General features: G+C 48.1%; 1 non-coding gene across 1 annotated transcript; it reads right to left on the minus strand.

The window, feature by feature from the left end:
* Positions 1-9266: 9266 nt before the first annotated feature.
* LOC137500741 (5S ribosomal RNA) lies at positions 9267-9385 on the minus strand. Its single transcript, XR_011018242.1, has one exon. It is a non-coding gene; the product is annotated as a 5S ribosomal RNA (ribosomal RNA).
* Between the last annotated feature and the right edge of the window lie 5262 nt (positions 9386-14647).

The raw sequence follows: 14647 nt of genomic DNA on the forward strand, positions 1-14647 counted from the left end.
GAGAGAACGGAGCTTGAAACGTCCATACGAACCGCAAAGCGAGTTTCCTGGAGGTCTTTGTGGCGCGGGGGCGTTGGCAATGGTGCAGGGGTGTGCTCGGAGGTCGCCGTCGCGGAGCGGGCGCGGGTGGTTGTCGCGCTCCGCGGCGAAACGTACCCTAACTCGACTTAACCCCACTTCTCGTAACCTAACCCCAAAAAAACGCGCGCGCTGGCGCGCGCGCGCACACACACACGGGAAGTGTCGAGGGTTGTAATAATAATAATAATAATAATAATAATAATTACTGAAGGTGGTTGTGAAGGGGCCGGCGCTGTAGCGCAGGGGCAGCGTGCCTGCCTCGTAGCTGGGGGGCCCGGGTTCAATTCCCGGCCAGGCAAAGGAATTTTACCTCGATCTAATGGCTGCTTTGAGGTCCACTCAGCCTGCTTGCTTAGGGGCTGTAGTGCCATGGGGCTTGGTCTGGTTTTCATTGTAAAGGACAAAGCAGGAGGATTTTTAGCAATAAGGTAATGTAGTAGTAGTAGTAGTAGTAGTTCTTCCCTCCTTAGCTTATGATTTGAATGTTTTGCACTGTCTTTCGATGTATATGAAGTAGGACAGATAGATAAAATCAGAGTGGAGTTGATAACAAGGCTAACAGATGCTGCTCTTTTTTTTAAAGGTGTGGTGGCCCTGAAAAGGGCCGTTTGTTAAGAATGCAGCAAGGCAGAAAACCTGGCACCTTACTTGGAGCTGGTGTATTTGGTAACTGCCTTGGTACCCTCACTGACGGCGTGCTTGGCCAGCTCACCGGGCAACAGGAGGCGGACGGCAGTCTGGATCTCCCGACTGGTGATGGTGGAGCGCTTGTTGTAGTGGGCCAGACGGGAAGCCTCAGCGGCGATGCGCTCGAAGATGTCGTTGACAAAGCTGTTCATGATGCTCATCGCCTTGCTGGAGATGCCAGTATCAGGATGTACCTGTTTAAGCACCTTGTAGATGTAGATGGCATAGCTTTCCTTCCTCTTGCGCTTCTTCTTCTTGTCTCCCTTGGAGATGTTCTTCTGGGCCTTGCCGGCTTTCTTGGCTGCCTTTCCGCTTGTCTTGGGTGGCATGGTTGTCTGGGATGTCTCCTAGAAAGTAAATTTTTCGGCCCCCTTGCAATTCTTTTTAAGACCGAGAGGGCTGCATGCGACTAGCAATGAGCGCAAGCTTACTGCAGCCTTATTGGTTGGCTCGTAACGTTGAGCAACCTTGCAGGCTACAAAACTGGTGCGCAGAGTGATTCGGTATCATTTTCCCTTCGAAGTAGAGCAGCAGAGCATCATAGCATCATGTCAGGACGAGGAAAGGGAGGAAAAGTGAAGGGCAAGTCCAAGAGTCGCTCCAGCCGTGCAGGCCTGCAGTTCCCTGTCGGCCGTATCCACCGTCTCCTCCGCAAGGGAAACTACGCTGAGCGAGTGGGTGCTGGGGCTCCTGTGTACCTGGCTGCAGTCATGGAATACCTGGCAGCTGAAGTTCTTGAGTTGGCGGGCAATGCAGCCCGTGACAACAAGAAGACCAGGATCATCCCTCGTCACTTACAGTTGGCCATCCGTAACGACGAGGAGTTGAACAAGTTGCTGTCTGGAGTGACCATTGCCCAGGGTGGTGTTCTGCCCAACATCCAGGCAGTGCTCCTGCCTAAGAAGACCGAGAAGAAGGCTTAAGTTCCTGTTCTCGGTCAGGGCGTTGGCTCACCGGAAAAATATAAATAAACGGCCCTTTTCAGGGCCACCAACTCCTTAAGATAAGAGCTGTTTGTCTATCATGCTGCTATAGCTATCTTAGCAGAAGTATGGAGAAATCCTGAAGTGATAGAGCAGTTCAGACAACTCTCCTAATAATAATGATAATAATAACAATAATGAGACACTGCAAATATGAGGGCATCTGTAACATTAGCCAGGAGAGCACAAGAATAGCCTTTCCTTTGAGGTTATTTATTTAAGGGGGAAATGAGTAAGGTAGCTCCAGGCCCCTCTTAATATTTAATTTTCAGAAGGGAAGGAAGAAGGAAGTACATTATAGATTTCTTTTCATTTCATTTATGCTGTATAATTCTGTTCTTGACTGCTGGATACTACCAACCTATGCATGTAAGAACACACACTTAACTAGAAAGGAAAGGAAAGGATACTTAAAGTAGTATATTTACAATACTTTGTCTTTTAGACGTGCACAGCAAGGAAGATAATGTTTGTTTTCTCTTGTTAGCATTAAAATGTAGACATCATAACTGATAATGAGGGCTTTTTTCCGTGCAGGTTTCGGGGAGATGACTGTTTTGAGAGGGAGAATAGCGCAAGCTACGTTAGAGGAGTACTGTAAGTGGGACTCTGTGCTCTTTTGAGAGGTAAGTGGTGGCCCTGAAAAGGGCCGTTTTTTAAATACTGCATGCTCACAAACGGGAGCACGCTCGGAGGAGACTTAACCACCAAAACCGTACAGGGTGCGTCCCTGCCTCTTGAGAGCATAGACGACATCCATGGCGGTCACGGTCTTCCTCTTGGCGTGCTCGGTGTAGGTGACGGCATCCCGGATAACGTTCTCCAGGAATACCTTGAGCACGCCACGGGTCTCCTCGTAGATAAGTCCCGAAATACGCTTGACTCCACCTCTGCGAGCGAGACGTCTGATGGCAGGCTTAGTGATGCCCTGGATGTTGTCTCGGAGCACCTTCCTGTGACGCTTGGCGCCTCCTTTGCCGAGTCCCTTGCCTCCCTTGCCTCGTCCGGTCATGATAGATCAGTAGAGCTGCGAGTTCAGAGCTAGAATGCGGCTGGCACTCGAGGCCCCTCGCTTTTGTTGAAAGTGCCTGGCCCCGGTGACGTCAGCACCGCCCGGCCAATGGGAGTGCAGCTGCTACCGAGGGTGGGGGAAGCGAAGCAATAAAACAGTCGGGCAGCAAGCCCCCGAACCATTCTTCCTGGGACGAGTCGACAGTGAGCACGTGATGGCCCGTACTAAGCAGACTGCACGTAAATCTACCGGAGGCAAGGCCCCGCGCAAGCAACTGGCCACCAAGGCTGCCCGTAAGAGCGCGCCTGCCACCGGAGGAGTGAAGAAGCCTCATCGCTACAGGCCCGGTACCGTGGCCCTGCGTGAGATCAGACGCTACCAGAAGAGCACTGAGCTTCTGATCCGCAAGCTGCCCTTCCAGCGGCTGGTGAGAGAGATAGCTCAGGACTTCAAGACCGACCTGCGCTTCCAGAGCTCGGCTGTCATGGCCTTGCAGGAGGCCAGTGAGGCCTACCTGGTGGGTCTTTTTGAAGACACCAACTTGTGTGCCATCCACGCCAAGCGTGTCACCATCATGCCTAAGGACATCCAGCTCGCCCGCCGCATCCGTGGCGAACGTGCCTAAGTCCGGTGCTTGTCTTATGGCTGGAGCTTTACCAAACGGCCCTTTTCAGGGCCACCAAAATTTCCTAGAAGAGTAGTTATTGTCTCTCTGGTCTAGGATAGAAGGAAAACGAAAAGAAAAAAAGCTAGTGGTTCCTCTAGGTTCAAGGAAAAATCTAAGAGTAACAGAATATAATAATAATAACAATAATAATAATAATAATAATAATAATAATAATAATAATAATAATCTTGAGTATTGAGTACAATAATTCATTAATTAATATCTAGGACGTGATAGTAATAATAATAATAATAATAATAATAATAATAATAATAATAATAACAACAACAACAGCAACAGCAAAAGTGCAGTAAGTAAGGATAAAGAAAAATGTAGTTAAGTACAATAATAATGAAATTTGAAGAGTGAGTCGCCCCGCAATGAGACAAACTAGCCTGTTTAGGAGGCAGAGATAGGAGAGGCCAGGGTTCCAGCCTTGGACAGTGACTGACATAATATGCTCTCTTGGGGAATAAAATTGATGGCCCTGATAAGGGCCGTTTTTCCTCTGCTCCTACGAGAGCAAGAGGTGCGTGTAGAAGGAAGCAAGAACATGAAATGTCCTCACTTCCTTTTTGCTGGTGCCTTTTTAGGCGAGGCCTTGGGCTTAGCGGCCTTTTTAGGCTTAGGTGCCTTAGGTTTCTTAGTGGGCACCTTGGCGGCCTTCTTAGCCTTGGAAGGAGCCTTCTGCTTGGGTTTGGGAGCAGGAGCGGCCTTCTTCTTCTCGGCAGGCTTTTTGGAAATGGCTTTCTTGGCTGCAGCCTTGGCTCCACCAGCCTTCTTCGCCTTGGGGATGCGCTTCTCCTTGGGGGCAGCGGACCGCTTGACAGGGGCTGCGCTGGCCTTCTCCGGCTTGGCAGCCGAAGCGAGCTTGAAGGAACCTGAAGCTCCCTTCCCCTTGGTCTGGACCAGCTCTCCGGAAGCCACGGCAGATTTCAGGTACTTCTTGATGAAAGGGGCCAGCTTCTCAGAGTCCACCTTGTAGTTGGCAGAGATGTACTTCTTGATAGCCTGCAGAGAAGATCCACCTCGTTCCTTCAGGCTCTTGATGGCACTGCCCACCATCTCGGAGGTTTTCGGATGGGCAGGCTTGGTGCGAGGTTTCTTCGATGCAGAAGCCTTGCTCTTCTTGGGCGACGCCTGGGCCGGAGCCGAGGCGGGTGCAGATGCTGCCGATGCTGTTGCTGTGTCAGCCATGGTCACGATGAGAATGTGTTCGCGCGCTCCCCTGGTTATCTGAGTGTATCAGGCTACTCGGACCGCGCAGGAAACAGCAGTGGCTGGCTGTCGGGTGGGTTGCGCGGCGACAAGTTGGGGACGTGCTTCCTAGCTCCTTTCTCGTGCTCCCTGCGTCTTTAAGGGGTGGGTTACAATCAGGGTTCGGTTAGGAAGGGATAGTCAAAGGTTTGACGCTGCTCCTCAGGTGGCAGAAGTACTCGTCACCTTGCTTCGGGCGTCCTGATGGAGGTGCGTTCGATGGGCAGCATTTCACCAGCCGCCTCTCCATGCCGACGTTTAGGGGCGGCCGTCGTCGTCGCGACGCCCCCGGGAGTGACCCCCTCTTACCTGAAGGAAGCCCAATCCTTCCTCTAGCAATGGAGCTGAACGGCCATCCTCAGGCTCTAACCCCTTCCGAGTGAGAGCAAAGGCAAGTCAGCCTTTAGGTAGTTTTCCACAGAGTGAAGCAGACCTGCTGTAATCTGCCTCTTGTAGCTTTGCTTGAAAGGACCTACAGGATAAAGGACATAAGTTAGAAGCTAGCCTCCATGACTCGTTCGACTCCTGCTTTCCTGCTGGTAGCGCCAATCTCGTAAAGTCCTAGCCTTTAGGCCTCTATTTATAAGGCTCTCAACTCTGTACAGTCTCTCACATCCAGCAGCTTTCAGCCCCTGTCGGGGGTCGAAAGCTCAGGTTGGGAAAAGGGACAGCCTGCCCAAGGGAACCTCTAGATGTTTCTTAGGGCATAATTAAATTTCCAGTTCGCTACAGAGCCTGTACCGCCTCAGGAGAGGCTTCACCCCTCGCCTGCTGGATGGAGGCATTGTGAGTCGTATCTTACTGCCTCCAGTGGGCTGCGAAGGCAGGATCGAGAACACCGTGACGGAGGAAGGGGCAGTCAGTCCAGACTCTTCAAAGAACAGATTTCCTGTACCAGGAGATGATAAGTCTGTCAGTTTGATAGACCTGGCAACATCCCTTAATTTCTTTAGGATGAGAGACCCTTTGAGACAGCAACTCAGCAGATTTATTGGAAGGAAGGAAGGAAGGAAGGAAGGAAGGAAGGAAGGAAGGAAGGAAGGAAGGAAGGAAGGAAGGACCATGGTTTCCCAACAAACTTCTCTGCAAGACATTGCCACAACTTACAAGGGAAAAAATGTAAAGGTTTGAGGTGCTGCAACACTCATACAGCTAACATCTCACTTAAATGGTCCTGAAAGAAAGAAAGAAAGAAAGAAAGAAAGAAAGAAAGAAAGACAGAAAGAAAGAAAGAAAGAAAGAAAGGAAAATAATAATAATAATAATAATAATAATAATAATAATAATAATAATAATAATAATAATAATAATAATAATAAGAAGAAGAAGAAGAAGAAGAAGAAGAAGAAGAAGAAGAAGAAGAAGAAGAAGTTGTGTTTAATGACCCTTCAATAGGAGTTTATTTTTTGAGAGAAGCTAGTGTTTTTACCTTGAATATGTATACTCTGAACGAGGTGAAGCAGAATTTGAAGCCAACTGATCGCGCCGAGACTCGATCTTGCTACCCACCTTCATCATACAGAGTAGCGTATGACGATGATGATGATGATGATGATGATGATGATGATGATGGTAGTAATAACTGTATCCAAAATTCAGGTAACATCAGTTTTTACTCGCAAAATGGTTTCATGATTTCTTTGGCTAAGAGAACCAAGCGGTAACCCTAACCTCGAAAATGAATTGTCGCTCTCGATTTATAAGATGCCCTTTCTTTCTTCGGCCTAGTCGCTATCTAGTCGGCAGTCGTTTGAAATCGTGCAGGTTTCTGCATGGTTCGACGTGCGTATCCTACTAGCAGTTGAAGTCAGCGTGAAATTAAGTACAGTACAGTAACTATGTGTAAGATCTCCTTCACTTGGTGAGACAAGTTGTAGGGCCAAATAAAGGTACAGAGAGCAGAGAGAGCATTACATAACATAGAGCTAAATATGCACTGTACTTGGGTTGATGGTGTATTATACTGAACGCCCTCTTCCCCCCCTCCCCCTGCCATTACATCTTTACTGAATGATTCTGCACAACGTTCCCTGCTGTTAATATTAATCCCCTACTGGGTTTTAGCTTAACGGTATCACTCGGTAATCATCATCATCATGACAGCCTCTGTCCTTCATGCTAAAAATCAGCTGCAGAGAAAAGGACCCTTTGTGTTCTTGCCATTATTATTATTATTATTATTATTATTATTATTATTATTATTATTATTATTATTATTATCATTATCATTTACCTCAGCGAATGAAAGCCCATGTATGAACATTTTTTTGTACATAAGCAACGATCAGCTGCTTTACCGACACCTTGTAATCCAAGAAAGAAAGAAAGAAAGAAAGAAAGAAAGAAAGAAAGAAAGTAAGTATAGGGGTACCTAACCACTCCTGAAAACTACTTTCATTGAAGGTTGTACTAGGCCAAACTCTAGAGACCTCTTACTAAATGGTACCATACTACAGGGCAGGTGTAAAAAATAGTTAATGAAACCGTATAATGAAAGGTACAGACTTAAGAGCAAGTGGCGTACTGGCTTATTATCCCTCCCTTCCAGGACCCTTCTTGCAACCACTAACCACCACCTACACCCCTGCCCAAGCAGTATTCGAGCATCGGGCTGTGTGATGTGGTCGCCTTAGAAGTTTGTGCTAGACAATACCCCAAAGAAAGTAGGTGGTTTAAGACAGGCAATAAAGTTTTAAGTTTTACTCCTCTTCCCTCAAATATGAAGAGAAGTACACCATAATGAGGGGTACTAAGCCATTTAAATTCATGACAGAGACCTGATGATTCTTAGCCCTGCTGATCTAGGGTGACACTTGATATAACCAGGCCAGACCCAGTACCTGAATATTTTTAGGTTATCCAAGCCAAACCTGGGTTATATATTGCCCGAAATATGTAGCATCTACCCTGTAATTAGAAGATGCAGGTGTGACTTCACGACTGGTGATGATATAACGGAGCACAATTTAGCATGTTAGGTACTAGTAGATCCACGATCAGCCCTAGCCGTGTCTGATGCAGAAATCCTAACCTGACTTGGGAAGAACGGTAACTTATTTCTTTCTTTCTTTCTTTCTTTCTTTCTTTCCTTGAACGCTAGCCTGTAGTAGTAAGGCAAGAGGCAGTGATCAGGTGGTCAGCAAAAGGACACATTATTGCTTGAGTTCGAAATTGTCCACTGCCTTAAGTAATAGTCGTATTAGTAGCAGTAATGGTGGTGGTGGTACTACTAGTAAGGTTATGTTCACTATTATCTTACGCCTTTCGTAGATGCCGAGGTGCCGGAAGTTTGTCCCGCAGGAGTTCTTTTTATGCGCCCATATCTACAGACCATCGAAATATCACACGAGTGAGCCGGTGTCGAACCTGTCAAGTAGGGCTCAGAATGGTCTAATTTTAATTCTAGGACGGTAACAGTAACTATACGGAGTTCCGATTCGTTCTACTCAATTTATCACTTGCCAAAAGATCGGTCAGCTGACGTACAAACAACAAAAACGAGTGCTTTCCTCCCTTCACCTAACCTAAAACGTCACGACTCTTTGAACTAACCCTTGTCGTCAAAAGGTTACCTTCTCAGTCTTATTTGAAGGGCGTCTCGTCTTTGATAGAAATGAAAGAGTTTTACAAGTTCCTAGGCTTCAAAACTACGTTACATCGCAACACACGCACTTCGAAGATAGCGGGCTGTGTGTAGGCCACTGTACTGCACTGGTGCCCTACCGTTCGTAAGGAAGCCCGGGAGAGACACGAGCGTACTACAAACTTGTAACTTATTGCCGAACCGTGTCGTAATTTGAATAGCTACTTACCTGAAAGAACATAAAAGGAAATTGTTCGACTCTTTGAGGGGCTGCTAAATGCCGCGGTCGGTTGCTAGGACATGGCTTTCATTGTAATCACGACAGTGTCGATGACGTTGCATGGAAACCACCTTCCTCGCGATTTTCAAGGTGGGCGGGGAGTTTAGAAGCCTCGTTCCGCCCTTTAATAATCTTAATATTGGGAGAAATAGGACGTAGAATGATGTTATGTGCCATAAGAGGCCTGCAGGATAAGCTACACTAACCTAAAAGAATAAGAACAGCAAGTTTAGACATAGGGACGTACGATAGGAGGTACGAAAGTTAAAATCCTGGCACGAGTAATTGGAAGCGGTGCTAGGCTCAGCAAGGGTCCCCTAGGTCGACACACACACACACACACACACACACACACACACACACACACACACACACAGAGAGAGAGAGAGAGAGAGAGAGAGAGAGAGAGAGACGACGAATAATAATAATAATAATAATAATAATAATAATAATAATAATAATAATAATAATAATAATAATAACAACAACGATGATGATGATGTCGCCGCCGCCAGGTTAGGCCGGTCACCTAGGAGGAAATGCAATACTACGCTAAGCTTCGTTCCTGTATAGCCACGGGGTCGAAGAGCAGCAAAAGGTCTAGCTAGTTTCAGACGTAACAAAAAACGTGATTTAAGCAATTTCTGCTGGCCTGAGGCAAAAGTTGAAAGTAAGTTGTCGTACTGGGACTGGGAAACTTGGTAAAAAGGGAATTGAGCCAACGGCACGTGGTGTTCCCAAGCGGTCACCCATCCAAGTACTGACCACGCCCAATGTTGCTTAACTGCGGTGATCGGACGAGAACCGGTGTATTCAACATGGTATGGCCGTTGGCGAGAGAACGGAGCTTGAAACGTCCATACGAACCGCAAAGCGAGTTTCCTGGAGGTCTTTGTGGCGCGGGGGCGTTGGCAATGGTGCAGGGGTGTGCTCGGAGGTCGCCGTCGCGGAGCGGGCGCGGGTGGTTGTCGCGCTCCGCGGCGAAACGTACCCTAACTCGACTTAACCCCACTTCTCGTAACCTAACCCCAAAAAAACGCGCGCGCTGGCGCGCGCGCGCACACACACACGGGAAGTGTCGAGGGTTGTAATAATAATAATAATAATAATAATAATAATTACTGAAGGTGGTTGTGAAGGGGCCGGCGCTGTAGCGCAGGGGCAGCGTGCCTGCCTCGTAGCTGGGGGGCCCGGGTTCAATTCCCGGCCAGGCAAAGGAATTTTACCTCGATCTAATGGCTGCTTTGAGGTCCACTCAGCCTGCTTGCTTAGGGGCTGTAGTGCCATGGGGCTTGGTCTGGTTTTCATTGTAAAGGACAAAGCAGGAGGATTTTTAGCAATAAGGTAATGTAGTAGTAGTAGTAGTAGTAGTTCTTCCCTCCTTAGCTTATGATTTGAATGTTTTGCACTGTCTTTCGATGTATATGAAGTAGGACAGATAGATAAAATCAGAGTGGAGTTGATAACAAGGCTAACAGATGCTGCTCTTTTTTTTAAAGGTGTGGTGGCCCTGAAAAGGGCCGTTTGTTAAGAATGCAGCAAGGCAGAAAACCTGGCACCTTACTTGGAGCTGGTGTATTTGGTAACTGCCTTGGTACCCTCACTGACGGCGTGCTTGGCCAGCTCACCGGGCAACAGGAGGCGGACGGCAGTCTGGATCTCCCGACTGGTGATGGTGGAGCGCTTGTTGTAGTGGGCCAGACGGGAAGCCTCAGCGGCGATGCGCTCGAAGATGTCGTTGACAAAGCTGTTCATGATGCTCATCGCCTTGCTGGAGATGCCAGTATCAGGATGTACCTGTTTAAGCACCTTGTAGATGTAGATGGCATAGCTTTCCTTCCTCTTGCGCTTCTTCTTCTTGTCTCCCTTGGAGATGTTCTTCTGGGCCTTGCCGGCTTTCTTGGCTGCCTTTCCGCTTGTCTTGGGTGGCATGGTTGTCTGGGATGTCTCCTAGAAAGTAAATTTTTCGGCCCCCTTGCAATTCTTTTTAAGACCGAGAGGGCTGCATGCGACTAGCCAATGAGCGCAAGCTTACTGCAGCCTTATTGGTTGGCTCGTAACGTTGAGCAACCTTGCAGGCTACAAAACTGGTGCGCAGAGTGATTCGGTATCATTTTCCCTTCGAAGTAGAGCAGCAGAGCATCATAGCATCATGTCAGGACGAGGAAAGGGAGGAAAAGTGAAGGGCAAGTCCAAGAGTCGCTCCAGCCGTGCAGGCCTGCAGTTCCCTGTCGGCCGTATCCACCGTCTCCTCCGCAAGGGAAACTACGCTGAGCGAGTGGGTGCTGGGGCTCCTGTGTACCTGGCTGCAGTCATGGAATACCTGGCAGCTGAAGTTCTTGAGTTGGCGGGCAATGCAGCCCGTGACAACAAGAAGACCAGGATCATCCCTCGTCACTTACAGTTGGCCATCCGTAACGACGAGGAGTTGAACAAGTTGCTGTCTGGAGTGACCATTGCCCAGGGTGGTGTTCTGCCCAACATCCAGGCAGTGCTCCTGCCTAAGAAGACCGAGAAGAAGGCTTAAGTTCCTGTTCTCGGTCAGGGCGTTGGCTCACCGGAAAAATATAAATAAACGGCCCTTTTCAGGGCCACCAACTCCTTAAGATAAGAGCTGTTTGTCTATCATGCTGCTATAGCTATCTTAGCAGAAGTATGGAGAAATCCTGAAGTGATAGAGCAGTTCAGACAACTCTCCTAATAATAATGATAATAATAACAATAATGAGACACTGCAAATATGAGGGCATCTGTAACATTAGCCAGGAGAGCACAAGAATAGCCTTTCCTTTGAGGTTATTTATTTAAGGGGGAAATGAGTAAGGTAGCTCCAGGCCCCTCTTAATATTTAATTTTCAGAAGGGAAGGAAGAAGGAAGTACATTATAGATTTCTTTTCATTTCATTTATGCTGTATAATTCTGTTCTTGACTGCTGGATACTACCAACCTATGCATGTAAGAACACACACTTAACTAGAAAGGAAAGGAAAGGATACTTAAAGTAGTATATTTACAATACTTTGTCTTTTAGACGTGCACAGCAAGGAAGATAATGTTTGTTTTCTCTTGTTAGCATTAAAATGTAGACATCATAACTGATAATGAGGGCTTTTTTCCGTGCAGGTTTCGGGGAGATGACTGTTTTGAGAGGGAGAATAGCGCAAGCTACGTTAGAGGAGTACTGTAAGTGGGACTCTGTGCTCTTTTGAGAGGTAAGTGGTGGCCCTGAAAAGGGCCGTTTTTTAAATACTGCATGCTCACAAACGGGAGCACGCTCGGAGGAGACTTAACCACCAAAACCGTACAGGGTGCGTCCCTGCCTCTTGAGAGCATAGACGACATCCATGGCGGTCACGGTCTTCCTCTTGGCGTGCTCGGTGTAGGTGACGGCATCCCGGATAACGTTCTCCAGGAATACCTTGAGCACGCCACGGGTCTCCTCGTAGATAAGTCCCGAAATACGCTTGACTCCACCTCTGCGAGCGAGACGTCTGATGGCAGGCTTAGTGATGCCCTGGATGTTGTCTCGGAGCACCTTCCTGTGACGCTTGGCGCCTCCTTTGCCGAGTCCCTTGCCTCCCTTGCCTCGTCCGGTCATGATAGATCAGTAGAGCTGCGAGTTCAGAGCTAGAATGCGGCTGGCACTCGAGGCCCCTCGCTTTTGTTGAAAGTGCCTGGCCCCGGTGACGTCAGCACCGCCCGGCCAATGGGAGTGCAGCTGCTACCGAGGGTGGGGGAAGCGAAGCAATAAAACAGTCGGGCAGCAAGCCCCCGAACCATTCTTCCTGGGACGAGTCGACAGTGAGCACGTGATGGCCCGTACTAAGCAGACTGCACGTAAATCTACCGGAGGCAAGGCCCCGCGCAAGCAACTGGCCACCAAGGCTGCCCGTAAGAGCGCGCCTGCCACCGGAGGAGTGAAGAAGCCTCATCGCTACAGGCCCGGTACCGTGGCCCTGCGTGAGATCAGACGCTACCAGAAGAGCACTGAGCTTCTGATCCGCAAGCTGCCCTTCCAGCGGCTGGTGAGAGAGATAGCTCAGGACTTCAAGACCGACCTGCGCTTCCAGAGCTCGGCTGTCATGGCCTTGCAGGAGGCCAGTGAGGCCTACCTGGTGGGTCTTTTTGAAGACACCAACTTGTGTGCCATCCACGCCAAGCGTGTCACCATCATGCCTAAGGACATCCAGCTCGCCCGCCGCATCCGTGGCGAACGTGCCTAAGTCCGGTGCTTGTCTTATGGCTGGAGCTTTACCAAACGGCCCTTTTCAGGGCCACCAAAATTTCCTAGAAGAGTAGTTATTGTCTCTCTGGTCTAGGATAGAAGGAAAACGAAAAGAAAAAAAGCTAGTGGTTCCTCTAGGTTCAAGGAAAAATCTAAGAGTAACAGAATATAATAATAATAACAATAATAATAATAATAATAATAATAATAATAATAATAATAATAATCTTGAGTATTGAGTACAATAATTCATTAATTAATATCTAGGACGTGATAGTAATAATAATAATAATAATAATAATAATAATAATAATAATAATAACAACAACAACAGCAACAGCAAAAGTGCAGTAAGTAAGGATAAAGAAAAATGTAGTTAAGTACAATAATAATGAAATTTGAAGAGTGAGTCGCCCCGCAATGAGACAAACTAGCCTGTTTAGGAGGCAGAGATAGGAGAGGCCAGGGTTCCAGCCTTGGACAGTGACTGACATAATATGCTCTCTTGGGGAATAAAATTGATGGCCCTGATAAGGGCCGTTTTTCCTCTGCTCCTACGAGAGCAAGAGGTGCGTGTAGAAGGAAGCAAGAACATGAAATGTCCTCACTTCCTTTTTGCTGGTGCCTTTTTAGGCGAGGCCTTGGGCTTAGCGGCCTTTTTAGGCTTAGGTGCCTTAGGTTTCTTAGTGGGCACCTTGGCGGCCTTCTTAGCCTTGGAAGGAGCCTTCTGCTTGGGTTTGGGAGCAGGAGCGGCCTTCTTCTTCTCGGCAGGCTTTTTGGAAATGGCTTTCTTGGCTGCAGCCTTGGCTCCACCAGCCTTCTTCGCCTTGGGGATGCGCTTCTCCTTGGGGGCAGCGGACCGCTTGACAGGGGCTGCGCTGGCCTTCTCCGGCTTGGCAGCCGAAGCGAGCTTGAAGGAACCTGAAGCTCCCTTCCCCTTGGTCTGGACCAGCTCTCCGGAAGCCACGGCAGATTTCAGGTACTTCTTGATGAAAGGGGCCAGCTTCTCAGAGTCCACCTTGTAGTTGGCAGAGATGTACTTCTTGATAGCCTGCAGAGAAGATCCACCTCGTTCCTTCAGGCTCTTGATGGCACTGCCCACCATCTCGGAGGTTTTCGGATGGGCAGGCTTGGTGCGAGGTTTCTTCGATGCAGAAGCCTTGCTCTTCTTGGGCGACGCCTGGGCCGGAGCCGAGGCGGGTGCAGATGCTGCCGATGCTGTTGCTGTGTCAGCCATGGTCACGATGAGAATGTGTTCGCGCGCCTGGTCATCCGTATGTTCCACCTATCTCCGTAGAGATAGATGGTTTGTGAGGTGCCGATACCGGTGCGCTGTTCCGCGCTCCTCTGTCGGCTTTTATGTGTTATTGACTGTTGTGTGATTTTTCCTTATGTGTATAATTGATCAGTTATGTGTTAGATTCATGTTGTAGTGGATTTCTGTGTGCGTATGTGTTTTGGTCACCCATCCAGTGGGTGACCATTCCCAATGTTGCTTAACTGTCTGTGTGTGTGTTTGTGTGTATGTGTGTGTGTGAGTGTTGTACGTCTGAGTAGTAGTGTTGTGAGTGTGTTAGTTTGGCCGGGGAAAACGTGACATTCTGTGATCATGGCTGGCACAGTTTGTATATACGATGTTGCTCGCTCTGATTATAGGGCTTGCATAGCTAGTGTTGCTTTCAGAAGTTTGCAACGCTACATCGTATTTACTGTCGCAGCATACTATTTTGTGTTGTAAAATAGCAGCTATTGCGGGTGTTATGTAAAGAACAGCACTTGGTGTTAAATTTGGAAAATAGTGAGCATCTGATATGTGCAGTTGTTGGCACACCGCCTCGGCTGTACCCGAGTTCCAGTGCTTTGGAAGTGAG

The sequence above is a fragment of the Anabrus simplex genome, chromosome 4 (assembly GCF_040414725.1).
Source record: "Anabrus simplex isolate iqAnaSimp1 chromosome 4, ASM4041472v1, whole genome shotgun sequence".
Lineage (NCBI taxonomy): Eukaryota > Metazoa > Arthropoda > Insecta > Orthoptera > Tettigoniidae > Anabrus > Anabrus simplex.